This window comes from Salvelinus sp. IW2-2015, unplaced genomic scaffold, assembly GCF_002910315.2.
Source record: "Salvelinus sp. IW2-2015 unplaced genomic scaffold, ASM291031v2 Un_scaffold1828, whole genome shotgun sequence".
NCBI classification, from domain to species: domain Eukaryota; kingdom Metazoa; phylum Chordata; class Actinopteri; order Salmoniformes; family Salmonidae; genus Salvelinus; species Salvelinus sp. IW2-2015.
Window position 1 is genome coordinate 29,903 of NW_019943199.1, and position 12,855 is coordinate 42,757.

General features: G+C 45.1%; 1 pseudogene; it reads left to right on the forward strand.

Moving 5' to 3' along the window:
- Positions 1–1,351: 1,351 nt before the first annotated feature.
- Positions 1,352–12,855, forward strand: part of LOC112072123 (ryanodine receptor 1-like) — a 23,730-nt pseudogene continuing 12,226 nt past the window's right edge.

Sequence of the window (12,855 nt, forward strand, 5' to 3'; positions counted from 1 at the left end):
TGCACACACTAATAATTCGATATTATAACTGATTATGGCAGTAGGTCGAGTATGGCAATAGTCATGTAAAACATTATCTGCTTATCCTAATCGGTGTTTAAGGTCATAGGTGAAGTAAGCATACGAAATTTTTAACATCTGTTTTTTTCTGAGAAATTTTAGAATGATAAAACATGTAAACAGGTTCATCAGAATTCCAGCGGTGTATTTGATCTACGCGTTAGCCAGCGTCAACAGTGCAAGCCTCCATCTTACGTGCGAATGAAGATGAGTTCAGAAAAAGTAACAGTATGCATCTTAGAATTAGTTTTCACATACAAACGGTATATGTCCAAACCCAGAACCAAATAGGCTTCCAAAAAAAAAATAAAAAAAAATAAAAAATACATTTAAAATTTGAAATTAAAATGTGTGTTTTTATTGCTGATTTTCTGCATTTAATCGCGTCCATCAAGTAGCGTCCCATCACGTAGGGTCCCATCAACGTAGGTCCGTTCACGTAGCGTCCCCATCACGTAGGGTCCCATCACGTAGGGTCCATCACGTAGGGTCCCATCATGGTAGAGTCCCATCACGTAGCGGTCCCATCACGTAGCGGTGCCATCACATGGTAGCGTCCCATCACGTAGGTCCCGTCACGTAGCGTCCCATCACGTAGCGTCCCATCACGTAGCGTCCCATCACGTAGCGTCATATCCATAGCGTCATTCACGTAGGTCCCATCACGTAGGGTCCCATCACGTAGGGTCCATCACGTAGGGTCCCATACTAGGTCCATCACGTAGCGTCCTCACGTAGGGTCCATCACGTAGGGTCCCATCACGTAAGCGTCCCATCACGTAGCGTCCCAATCACGTAGGGTCCCATCACGTAGGGTCCCATCACGTATGCGTCCATCACGTAGGGTCCATCACGTAGGGTCCCATCACGTAGGGTCACCCATCACGTAGCGGTCCCATCACGTAGGGCTCGCATCACGTAGGGTCCCATCACGTGTAGGGTCCCGCATCACGTAGGGTCCCATCAACGTAGGGTTCCATCACGTAGCGGCTCCCTCACGTAAGGGTCCCATCACGTACGGTTCCGATCCACGTAGCCGTCCATCACGTAACTGCCATCTCACGTAGGGTCCCATCACGTAGCCGTCCATCACGTAGCGTCCCATCACGTAGCGTCCCATTATCGTAGCGTCCATTATCACGTAGGGTCCCATCAAGTAGCGTCCCATCACGTAGCGTCCCATCACGTAGGTCCATCACGTAGGTCCCATCACGTAGCGTCCCATCACGTAGCGTCCATATCGTAGGGTCCCATCAACCGTAGCGTCCCATCAGTAGCGTCCATATCACGTATGCGTCCCATCACGGCGTCCCATCACGTAGCGTCCATCACGTAGCGTCCCATCACGTAGCGTCCCATCACGTAGCGTCCATATCCGTAAGGTCCCATCACGTAGCTCCATCACGTAGCGTCCCCATCACGTAGGTCCCATCACGTAGCGTCCCATCAGTAGCGTCCCATCCACGTAGCGTCCCATCACGTAGGGTCCCATCACGTAGCGTCCATATCACGTAGCGTCCCATCACAGTAAGTCAGTAGGTCCCATCACGGTGTCCCATCACGTAGGTCCCATCACGTAGCGTCCCAATCACGTAGGTCCATCACGTAGCGTCCCATCACGTAGGGTCCCATCACGTAGCGTCCATATCACGTAGCGTCCCATCACAGTAGGGTCCCATCGCGAGGTCCCATCACGTAGGGTCCCTCACGTAGCGTCCCATCAGTCAACTGTAGACGTCCCGTCACGTAGCGTCCCATCACGTACGCGTCACGTAGCGTCCCTCACGTAGGGTGCCCATCAACGTAGCGTCCCATCACGTAGGTCCCATCACGTAGGTCCCATCACGTAGCGTGATTTTAGATGTGTCCATGTAAACAGTATTGTTAGTGAAGTCATTCTTCCTGAAAGATGTAAACATTTAAATTAACTATTATATGTCTCTGACTATTCACAATAATTTGTATTATTGTGTGCATGTACCGTCTTCATTCGTTACATCAGTTTAAGTGATTTAAGTGGAATCCAGACAAGGCTGTCACCTAATACCTCTTTTATTTGTGATTGTAAAAAATAAAACACCACCCAGCTCTTTTAGATTCAATGAGAATATAAAAAGGAATAAGCAGATAGCATTGATACACCCATCTTCCAACSCTGACCCTTCTCTCAAAGTATGTTTATTTTCCACACAGGTCATTCCCTAACAACTACTGGGACAAGTTTGTGAAGACAAAGGTGCTTGCTAAGTACGGGGACATATACGGTAGGGAGAGGATCGCAGAGCTGCTTGGGATGGACCTGGCCTCTCTGGACGTCAGCGCCATGACACAAGAGAAGAAACACGAACCAGAAAGTGGCATGTTAAGCTGGTACGTAAAACACACCCCCCCCCACTGATCTGCAGAAAGCATACAGTACATTATACAAAATTCACTAGTAAATGATTTGCCCAACAAACAAGCAATGTACAAGCACATACAACTGGTTCAACTTGTAAGAATCTGAAGTCAACATTGAGACAGCTTTGTGAGGTAGTTATGTGGTATTTGTGTGTGTTTGCTGGGAAGTAAGCCTGTTATTTTCTCCATAGGATTATCTCCATTGACATCAAATACCAGATTTGGAAGTTCGGGGTGGTCTTCACTGACAACGTAAGTCGATACTGGACCGTGRTGTAGTATTGTAACAAGTCCAGTGAATGGTGAAGTTTTCTAGACATTCCTGTATCTAGTGTGGTACTTGGGCCATTTCTCTGTCTGTGGTATTGCTGTAGTACTGCAGTAGTACGGATCCTATGCTACTGAGTATGGTTGCAAAGGGAGGGTATTTTACTGGAGACTTTTGAAGTTTAACAGTAAACTACCAGAATGCTGGTATCTCTCAAGGATTTTATGTAATCTGTCACGAGACATTTAGTGGTCATTTTTCGGGTACATCAGATTTGTAACAGGTGTCTATAAGTATATCTTGCCCTCTGTGTGGCCTTATCAAATGTAAAATWTATGAATTAATGACATAAGATGATTTTTAAATAAAAAAATAGATTGACAAAGCTGTAAAACATTATCCTAAATTCAAACCATCAACTTAGTGAATACTATTGGTGTTTAATATGAGGGTTTCAGCATGAAATATCTTTTATATGATGTAGCAAAATTTGAAATTGTGTTTTTTTACATTAGATAAAAGTAGAGACTCAGAGCTAGACAATTGTATATCATACACTGCAGTTGAGGAACAATGGGAAAGTAATTATGCTTTAAAAGTTGATAAACTTGTGACCTCACTTTGAGAAAATGTCCCTTGAATATTTGGTACACCTACTGGAGAGCTCTTCTTTTTCTACACACATTCAGCATCGTTCCCACCCTCTAAAGCCTTAGACCCACCCATCTCTTTAAGGATTCACATTAGAGGCCATGTGCTAAAAAGAGTGAGTACGGTAGTGTACTAAACAACCAAGGATTTCAAGACTAAAGGCTGTTTTATACTACGGGTGGGTTCGTAAATTTAATCTGGAGTGCCAGTGTGTGCTCTGGGCGTTTGTAAACTCAGAGCGTTGTCAGACTGTCCGTTCGTAAACTCAGCATTTCGCTCTCGGAGCGTTCAGTGCGCACACTGGATGCTCTGGCCGAGGACTAGGGATGATCTGAGCGTTCTGACATAACAACAGCAGTCAAGCACTCAAGCTAACTGGCTAACGTTGGCTAGCTTGCTAGCTACTTCCAGACACAAATGAGAGAACAYCTCACTCTGACCATTTTACTCGCMCTAGCAAAGCTGGTGAGGCTGTTTTTATGTTATCCAGAGTGTTGGTGACTGCAACTGTGCTGCTTGCAACAATTTTATTGAGCTTTTTTGTCAACGTTTACTGACACCGGCCATATTCAACGGGTGTTGAGCGTTCATAAATGCATCAGTTATTCTGCGCTCTGGCACATTCAGATGAGAGCGCTCTGAAATCGGAGTAGATAGCCAAAGCGAATTTACCAGCTAAGTCTATCGACAGTTGTCACAGTGACATCATAAACAGTCTAWTGAAATAGTTACTTGCGTAGTGGAGTCTTTTGTTTAGASATGTAGCTAGCTAGCTGAACAATGAACCATAATCCCAACTCATGACGTTACTGCATGAATCAGCAGATAGCTCACCAACCAGGTTCAATGTTAGCTAGCTAACATTAAGCTATAACTAGCAATGCAAATGGCTCTGAGATACGAATAATATAACTACACAGATCATACACGTAACGTTAGCTAGCGAGCCAGCCGGCTAACGTAAGCTAGCTAGCTAACAGTACACATTAACTTGAAATGAAAATGACTTTCTGACAAAATTAGAAATTTATTGTTAATATCCAAAAAGTAGCTAGCTATCTTACCCTTATACATGGATGGACGCTTCTCCCTCTCTGTCACGGATGCCATGGTTGCCTTAGTTTGAAATGTAATCCGGTGTTTTATACAACAGGTGTTTTATACAACAGCCTTCTGTGTGTTCTCTTTTTGACTCTATGCATATTTGCAATCAAATGCAGAATCTTCCATATTTACGCACTATCTAATTCCACTTATTTCAAAACTCGTTCTCCAGAAAGTGGAGAGCAACACTTCAGAAGTTCTACTACGTGATATCTTTCAAAAAAAGCGTTAAAGGATTACCTACACATACTACTGCCCCAGCTCTTATTATAGACAGAAGTGTCAACATGGCAGAAGCGAACTCATCTCTCGTTATGTCCAAGCCACTTCATTATCTCAGCCAATCATGGGTAGCTGTGAAGGGTTGCTCCTTTTTCCAGAGGCCAAACCAACTAGGTTCGTAATTTAATATTGTATTTGTATTACAAGTGGCATACACGTTTGTTATTAAAGGCACATGAAAGTTCACATGTTCAAGAAGGCATTTCGTGCCTAAAAATAAACCGCGGATTTTGACTAAAATAAAAAAAGTTACACTCAAAAGAGAGCTTAGGGAGTGGAATCAGGGACTAAGGGCTGTTCTTCCAGTGGGCCTCAAACTCTGCCTAAGTAGCTGGCCAACCCCCGGCGTTGGGGTACGCTTGCTTCTATTCGCCAGCGGTTTTGGTGGCCTACTCAAGGAGCGGGACAGCGCCGTTTCGTGGCATGCTTGTCGGACGCCGCGCAGACTAAGTCAGGTAACTCTCCCCTGCCGGTCGTCCATACCGCTTCCCATTCCTTCTCGACCATGGTCCTCACATCGCTCTTAGACTTTATTACCAGGTCTGCTTCGTCTCGGGGACAGACTGTGATTCTTACGGTTATCGATAGGTTCTCTAAGGCGGACATTTCATTCCCCTCCGCAAGCTTCCTTCCGCTAAGGAGAACGGCACAAATCATCATTGAGAATGTGTTCTAAGAATTCATGGCCTCCCGTTAGAGCCGTTTCAGACAGAGGTCCGCAATTCACGTCCAGTTTTGGAATCAAGAACTGGAATAAGGAACCTCTGTTTCTATAAGTCGCTTTTGGGTCCTCATTATCCAGCATAACATCTTCAGGAGGAGCGAAGAGAAAAATGCAAAGAGAGAGACCAATAGAACTCTTTAATTTTAAGGTCAGACTTTAGATTAAACTCTTTACAAGAGAGAGAGAAAGAAAGAGGGGGGCAGACAGATACCTCGTTCAGAAGTATGCTGCGAGAAAGAGAGAGGGAGCAGGCAGATACCTCGTTCAGAAGTCATGCCGAGAGAAAAGAGAAGGGAGGCAGACAGATACCTCGTTTCAGAAGTCATGCTGAGAGAAAAGAGGAGAGGGAGCAGACAGAATACCATGGTTCAGTAGTCCATGCTGAGAGAAAGGAGAGCCGGGAGGCTAGACAGATTACTTGTCAGAAGTCAATGCTGAAAGAAAGAGAGAGGGAGGCAGACAGATACCTGGTTCAGACGTCATGTACTGAGAGAAAGAGAGAGGGAGGCAGACAGATACCTGGTTCAGAGTCATGCTGAGAGAAAGAGCAGAGGAGGCAGACAGATACCTCGTTCAGAGTCATGCTGAGAGAAAGAGACGAGGGAGGCAGACAGATACCTCGTTCAGAAGTCATGCTGAGAGAAAGAGAGTGGAGGCAGACAGATACCTGGTTCACGAAGTCATTCTGAGAGAAAGAGAGAGGGCGGCAGACAGATACCTGGTTCAGAATCTATTGCTGAGAGAAGAGAGGGGAGGCAGACAGATACCTGGTTCAGAAGTCATCGGCCTGAGAGAGAAAGGAAGAGAGGGAGGCAGACAGATACCCTCGTTCAGAAGTCAATGCTGAAGAAAGAGAGAGGGAGGCAGACAGATACCTCGTTCAGAAGTCCATGCTGAGAGAAAGAGAAAGAGGAGGCAGACAGATACCCTCGTCAGAAGTCCCATGCTGAGAGAAAGCGTTGTTTCTCTACCACCCTTTGTAATATTAACCACTACAACACCATGTCAGGGGCTACAGTAGCTGAACACTACACCAAACCACACACACGCACTGCACGCACACACACACACACCCCACACACACAACACACACATCACACACACACAACACACAACCCACACACACCCTTAGAAAACAAATAATGAGTCTGATACCATGTGGTTTTCGAACAAAACTGTATCATTTTCAAGGTGTTTTCCTCATGATTTTTTTAACGTGTTTTTATTTTTTTTACCCACCACACACCATTCCAATAACTCTGAGGGTTATTCCAGAAAGACTGGTTTAAAATTCCAGGATTCCTGACATATCAGGCCTTGTCTAACCAATGAGGAAGTCAGGATTACTTGGTTCCATACCCGCTGTTTTTCGTTTAAGTTATTAGGCTGAAGTGAAAGCGCAGATTGGATGATCAACTGGCGCGTGCCACCAACATTCAAAAAAGGTCCTCATGTCATGACAGAAAAATGACAGATATGGAGTCAAATGGACAGAGCCCAATATTTCAAAAGTCGTAGAACAAGAAACAATTGTACACAACGAATATGTTCAGTATTTTCCCAAAAGTAAATACATCTGCCGCGCAAAAGCAGAGAGGGAGCCTGAAGCAGAAAATGCAGACAGTGTTAAATGGTTCCAATATTAATAGGCCTGTTTACACATGGGCTAATAGGAACAATGCTTTCACTTTATGAGACTTTTCATTGCAACGCGGGTGATATTACGTGTAAGGCATGGCCCTAATCTGTAAAATGAAGTAACCTATGTCACAATTGGCAATGGTAGCCCATTCCATAGACCTATATAGGATGAATACTAATGTATTGAATTCAATAAGCAGGTGCTTTCCTGCAGGTGGTTGGTGTTAATGTTTGAACCCCATTGGGAGTCCGATCGACACAGAGGAGGAGAATCATTGTCATGACTGTTTGTGAAAAGTGAATTTGGTTTGGTGAAAAAGTTGGTACCGTATCAGTAGTGTTTGTTATGCGTTAAGTGTTATTCACGTAGTGTCCTCATGGTCCAGAGGGTGTTTGAAGGGAAGATTTTTCATCTATAGACCAATGGTTTGGAAAATCTCGGAGATTAGCGAGTAATATTTTATGTGCCTAGGTTGATATTGAGATAGAAACATCGCGGCAGTCAACTGAGAAGCCTGCTGTACTGCATTCTGAAAAGTTCTCTTGAATTATATGGACAACTTGATGACGCAGGGAAGCAAACGACAAAAAAATATCTTCAATGAAGCAGACTTCTTCCGGCTCTCCACGTTACTTGCCATATAGTTCAGCATGCCATTGTACAGAACCATTTCCAGTGGAGAAATCCTAAGCAATACACATAGTTTTCTAGCTCAACGCGAAACCGGGAAAAAACGTAACGTTCAAAATAATTTTCTGAATGAATCTAAAGATGTTATTTAGTCCAAAATAATTGTTCTTTGTAAAGTAAGGCGACATGAGGCTCGACTCAAGTGTATTTTCCAGAGCCAAGTGAAAAACAGAATCGGTGATAACGGCTCCTTTCAAGCTCTTTCGGAGGCGGTAATATCGAGATTGACAAATTCTGGTTTGACAGATCTCACTAAATCACTAAATCCGGTTTGTACCGTCGTCTCCCTGTGGACCACACAGAACGCCGCGCTTAGCTCGACAACTAGCAGTGGGATGCAGGGTACCATGATGTGGAGTGCAAAATGAAAAAAGGCAGTGAAGCAAATGCCAGTGTACCCCTACTTAGAGACTTTTTATCTCTATTTTGGTTGTCAGGGTGTGAGTTGGGGTGGGTATTTATGTTCTATTATTGTATTCTATGTTGGCGGTAGGGTTTCTCAATCAGGGACAGCTGTCTATCGTTGTCTCTGATGAGACTAACTTAGGTCTCCACTGTCTTGTGGGAAGTACTTTGTTTGTGGACATAGCCTTTAGCTTCACGGTTGTTTGTGGATTGTTATGTTTTGTCGGCATCATATAAATAAAGAATATACGCTCCAACAGAGCCTTGGTCTACTTCTTGACGGCACGTGACAGAACCTCCCACAACAAGGGACCAAGCAGCGTGTGTAAGGGGAAGCAGCGCTATTGGAGAAAATGACATGGGAGAGATTACTGCAACGGTAGGACCCTAGGCAGGCTTGGGGAGTAATCGCGTCAAGGTAGGACTGGAGGCAGCGAGAGAGCGGAGCGTTACGAGGGACACGGCTACAAGGGCCGAGAGGCAGCCCAATTTTTTTTTTGGGGGGGGGGGCGAACGGGGGTGGGCTTGATCAGGTTGGAGACCTGAGCAACTCGTGCTTACCGGGCAGCGTTTGTACTGGTCGCCCGTGTTATGCGGTGGAAGCGCACGGTGCGTCCATAGCGTCTAGCCGGTGCGCTACATCCCAGCCCCCGCATCGCAGGCTAGGCTGAGATCCAGCTGCTCTCCAGACTCCAGTGCGCCTCCTGGCAGTTATCGCGCCGTGCTCTGCCGACTGGTCTCCCGTACGTTGCACGCCAGTGCGTCTGGTGCAGCCGCGCAATGTGCCGGGTGAAGATACCACCCAGCCACAGGACGGGTTGTCAGGCCTAAGCTCGAGACCTCCAGTGCCTCACGGCCCAGTTACCGGTGCCTCTGCCAAGACAAGGCCTCCTGTATGTCTCTCCAGCCTCCGAGTGAGTCCTCGCATGCCAGACAAAAAACTCCTGTATGTCTCCCCAGAAAGAGAAAGTACAACCACGTAAAGATGCTCCATACGTCCACCCAGTATGATCCATGGCAGACGCCTCCAGTGATGACCAAGAGAGTTCCCTCGGCACAAGTCCACGTGTGACACCCATGGCACGAAGCCTCCAGTGATGTCCATGGCAAGAAGCCCTCCAGTGATGATCGCACGAAGCCTCCAGTGATACAATGGCAAGAAGCTCCAGTATGAACATGGCACGGAAGCTCAGATGATCCATGCACGAAGCCTCATGATGGATCCATGCAAAGGCCTCAGTACGATCCATGGCACGAAGCCTCAGGATGAATATGGCATGGAAGCCTCCAGTATGATCCATGGAGAACTCCATGATGACATGCAAAAGCAGATGATCCAGGAAGAATCTCGGAGGAGTCATCGCAAGCCAACAGCGACGGTCTCCTAGTCCGGAGCTCAACGACGGTCCCCAGTAAAGAAAACAGCGAGGTCCCCCAGTGAGCTCAACGAGGTCCAGTCCAGAGCCTCAGCACGGTCTACATCCGGGCCTCCACGCGTTTAGAAGAACGGTCTCCCAGTCCGAAGCTTCAGCGAGGGTCTCCATCCGGAGCCTCCAAAGAGTGCTCAGTCCGGGGCCCGATACGAGGGTCCAGTCGGGGCCGCACTCACAAGTCCCAAGCCGGGATATCGGCGACGAGGGCCCCGCACCAAGCTGCCCACCAGTGGGTAGCCAGGGGTGGAGCGGGTCTGCTCGCAACCTGACCGCCACTGCGGATAGTGCCCACCAAGACCTCCCTATAGTTAGGTTTTGCCGGCGGAGTCGCACTTTGCGGCTGTCACGCCCTGACTTGAATCTTTTTATGTCTCTATTTTGGGTGGTCAGGGTGTGAGTTGGGTGGTATTCTAGTTTTTATTTTATTCTATGTTTGGCCGGGTGGGTTCCAATCAAGGACAGCTGTTATCGTTGTCCTCTGATTGAGAACCATACTTAGGTAGCCCTTATTCCCACCTGTCTTGTTGGGAAGTTAACTTTGTTTGTGCATGCTTTAGTTCACGGTTGTTTTGGATGTTTATGTTTTTGTCGGCTCATCTAATAAAGGATATGTTACGCCACGACCGCACAGGTCACTTTGTTGAACAGCCGTACAGCAGGGTAAAATAACCAACTATAGGGAACTTGCAGGAAGAGAGAACGATTATTTATTACAGTACCTACAAAATGTTTACAGAAAATATTTTTAGCATCCATTATACATATGTACTTAGTTGCTTTGAAAAAGGTCTATGCATATAATATACTATCAACATGGGTTTTATGTTTGCTCAAGTATCATATTTTTGTTTTCCATACTAAGAATTTGTTCTCAGACATCAGTTGTTTAAAATTGAATAATGGCACAAAAGTAAGTTATCGCTAGAAAAATTGAACCCATGTGTTAAGCGACACTCCTTAATTGAAACATGAAACAAGGGGTTCCCGGTACAGTTTTAGGAAAAAAGCTGAGGACGGGGCTGAGAATGCAACCGATTGGAATTAATAGCCTAGCTCGGATGGACCATCATGATATAAAGAATACTTTTAACCTTATAGTTTTAAGCTATACAGTGTTTGTTTACATTTACTTGTTTAAAATATTGGAGTAAATGTGAGTTTTCTTACTGTAGACTGCAAAATTAGATTTTCACTTCACATGTGGAATGCAAGGCACATGTGAAAAGCAATCATATGTGAAAGTTAATTTAATTTTTACAGTGATTTCCACAATGAGAAAGTGAGATTTCACATGTAAAGTTTTGTGAAGGTACACGTGAAAGATGGGCGTAACATGTGACTCTAAATAATGCATGTGAAAACAGCTCTCTCAATTGAAACGAATATTGCAGTGCTTTTTTGGTAAGGGCACCAAACATGTATGTTGTCGCTAAAAAGGAGATTATTACCTCCATTGGAAACCAATTGCAGAAAAGGTCAAAGGGCAGAGAGAATTGATAGGGCAGTTAATGATCATGTAACAAGCACACACACAGGTCCATTGTGATAAGAATGACTTCCAGCTTAGTGCTTGTTGACTGGCCCAACTGCACTGGCATATCCTCCTCCCAGTCAGCACGCTGGGTGTGTGTGTTAATTTCACCCGTGTGATTCATCACCCTTTGAGACACAAATCGCTCATGTATATTGTACACTGCCTCTTGTCCATGTGTCCTCCTCACATGAAGAGTCATTGGTCAGTGTCTCATGTTGTTCAGAGTAAATGCTTCTGTCGGAGATGAGCTTCCAGTCTACGCTCAGTTTCTCATTTAACATAATGGTTTAAGGATGAGTGGAGAGGGGGAAGTGATTCTAGACCTTGGCTATGCAGCTTCTACCAGAGTTGACATCCCTGGCAAAGCATGCTGGGAGAGTAGGCACTCTTATGAGTGGCTATTGTGCCAGGAATGGAGCGGATGGAGAGGGAAAGGAGGGAGAAGGAGAGGGATGAAAAGAGGGAGAGGGATGAATGGAGAGGGAAGGAGGATGAATGAAGAGGAAAGAGTGAATTGGAGCATCGCTTGGTGCGAGGGATTGGAGTATGGTGTTGGGGATTGGGAGCAGGGATGGAGGCAGGCAGGCGGAGAAGGGATTTAGAGCGGGAGAAGGGAATAAGAAATAGGTGGAGAGAGAGCAGATTCAACGGAGGCAACAGTAAGCAGCAAAGGCAGGGGAAGACAGCGACAGTGACGAGAAAATCTTATAATAGGAGGGCGCTGTTTTCAACTTGGAAAAAATACAGACAATAAAACGGCTCGTACTCTGTTCTAGTATAACATATGCATATTATTATTATATTGATAGAACACTCTGACTTTCTAACGGTTTGAATTATCCTGTGAGTAAAAAGAACTCATTTGGCGCAAACTCATACAGGAAGTGAAAATCTGAAAATGAGGTCGTTCAGGCCGCCTAGTTCAACTGGCTTATTTATGGATCTGTATGCACATAGCCTTCACGATGTAACAGGCAGTAGCAGTGAATGGGTGTTACTTGAGTGAAGGCCGAATAAGAGTTTGGAGTGACAGGTCCGTTCCACGTACAGTACAGTGCGCGCCGGGGAACCTCACATTGTCTTCTGAAAAGCGTTCGTATACCTACGAATTGCTCGAGCTCTGATTTTATTGGATTATATAGACAAGAACATATAAAGTGGTTTTCACACCAGTTTGACCAGTTAATCGAGTTATGGGAATTTGATTTTTTTCGTTTCAGGCGCCAAAGAGTTATGGGCAGTTCGCGCCACAATGCAGCAAAGTTGCTACTTCCGACAGAAGAATGCATCTAAACCACACACTTTACGGAAATAGGCTCCTTGCACAACATTCTGAATGAAGATCAGCAAAAGTAAAGAATATTTATATGTTTATTTTTTATTTTTTGTAACATGTGGCTCCAATACATTGAGAATAGGTTGGGGAAAATTGCTGTCTCACAATCAATGATACTGTATGTTGATAGTAAAGTTATAAAAACTAACACAGCATTGCATAAGAACAGTGATTTATGTGCATATAACATTTTATGGTAAAGTAGATGAGTTTTAGGTTAGATTAGGTGACGTCCAAAATATTCTCGGATTTGTGGAATAGTTGCTAGATTCACAATGTTAAACAGCAAGTTGACAGCTACTAAAATATGACATGTCGAACGAGAA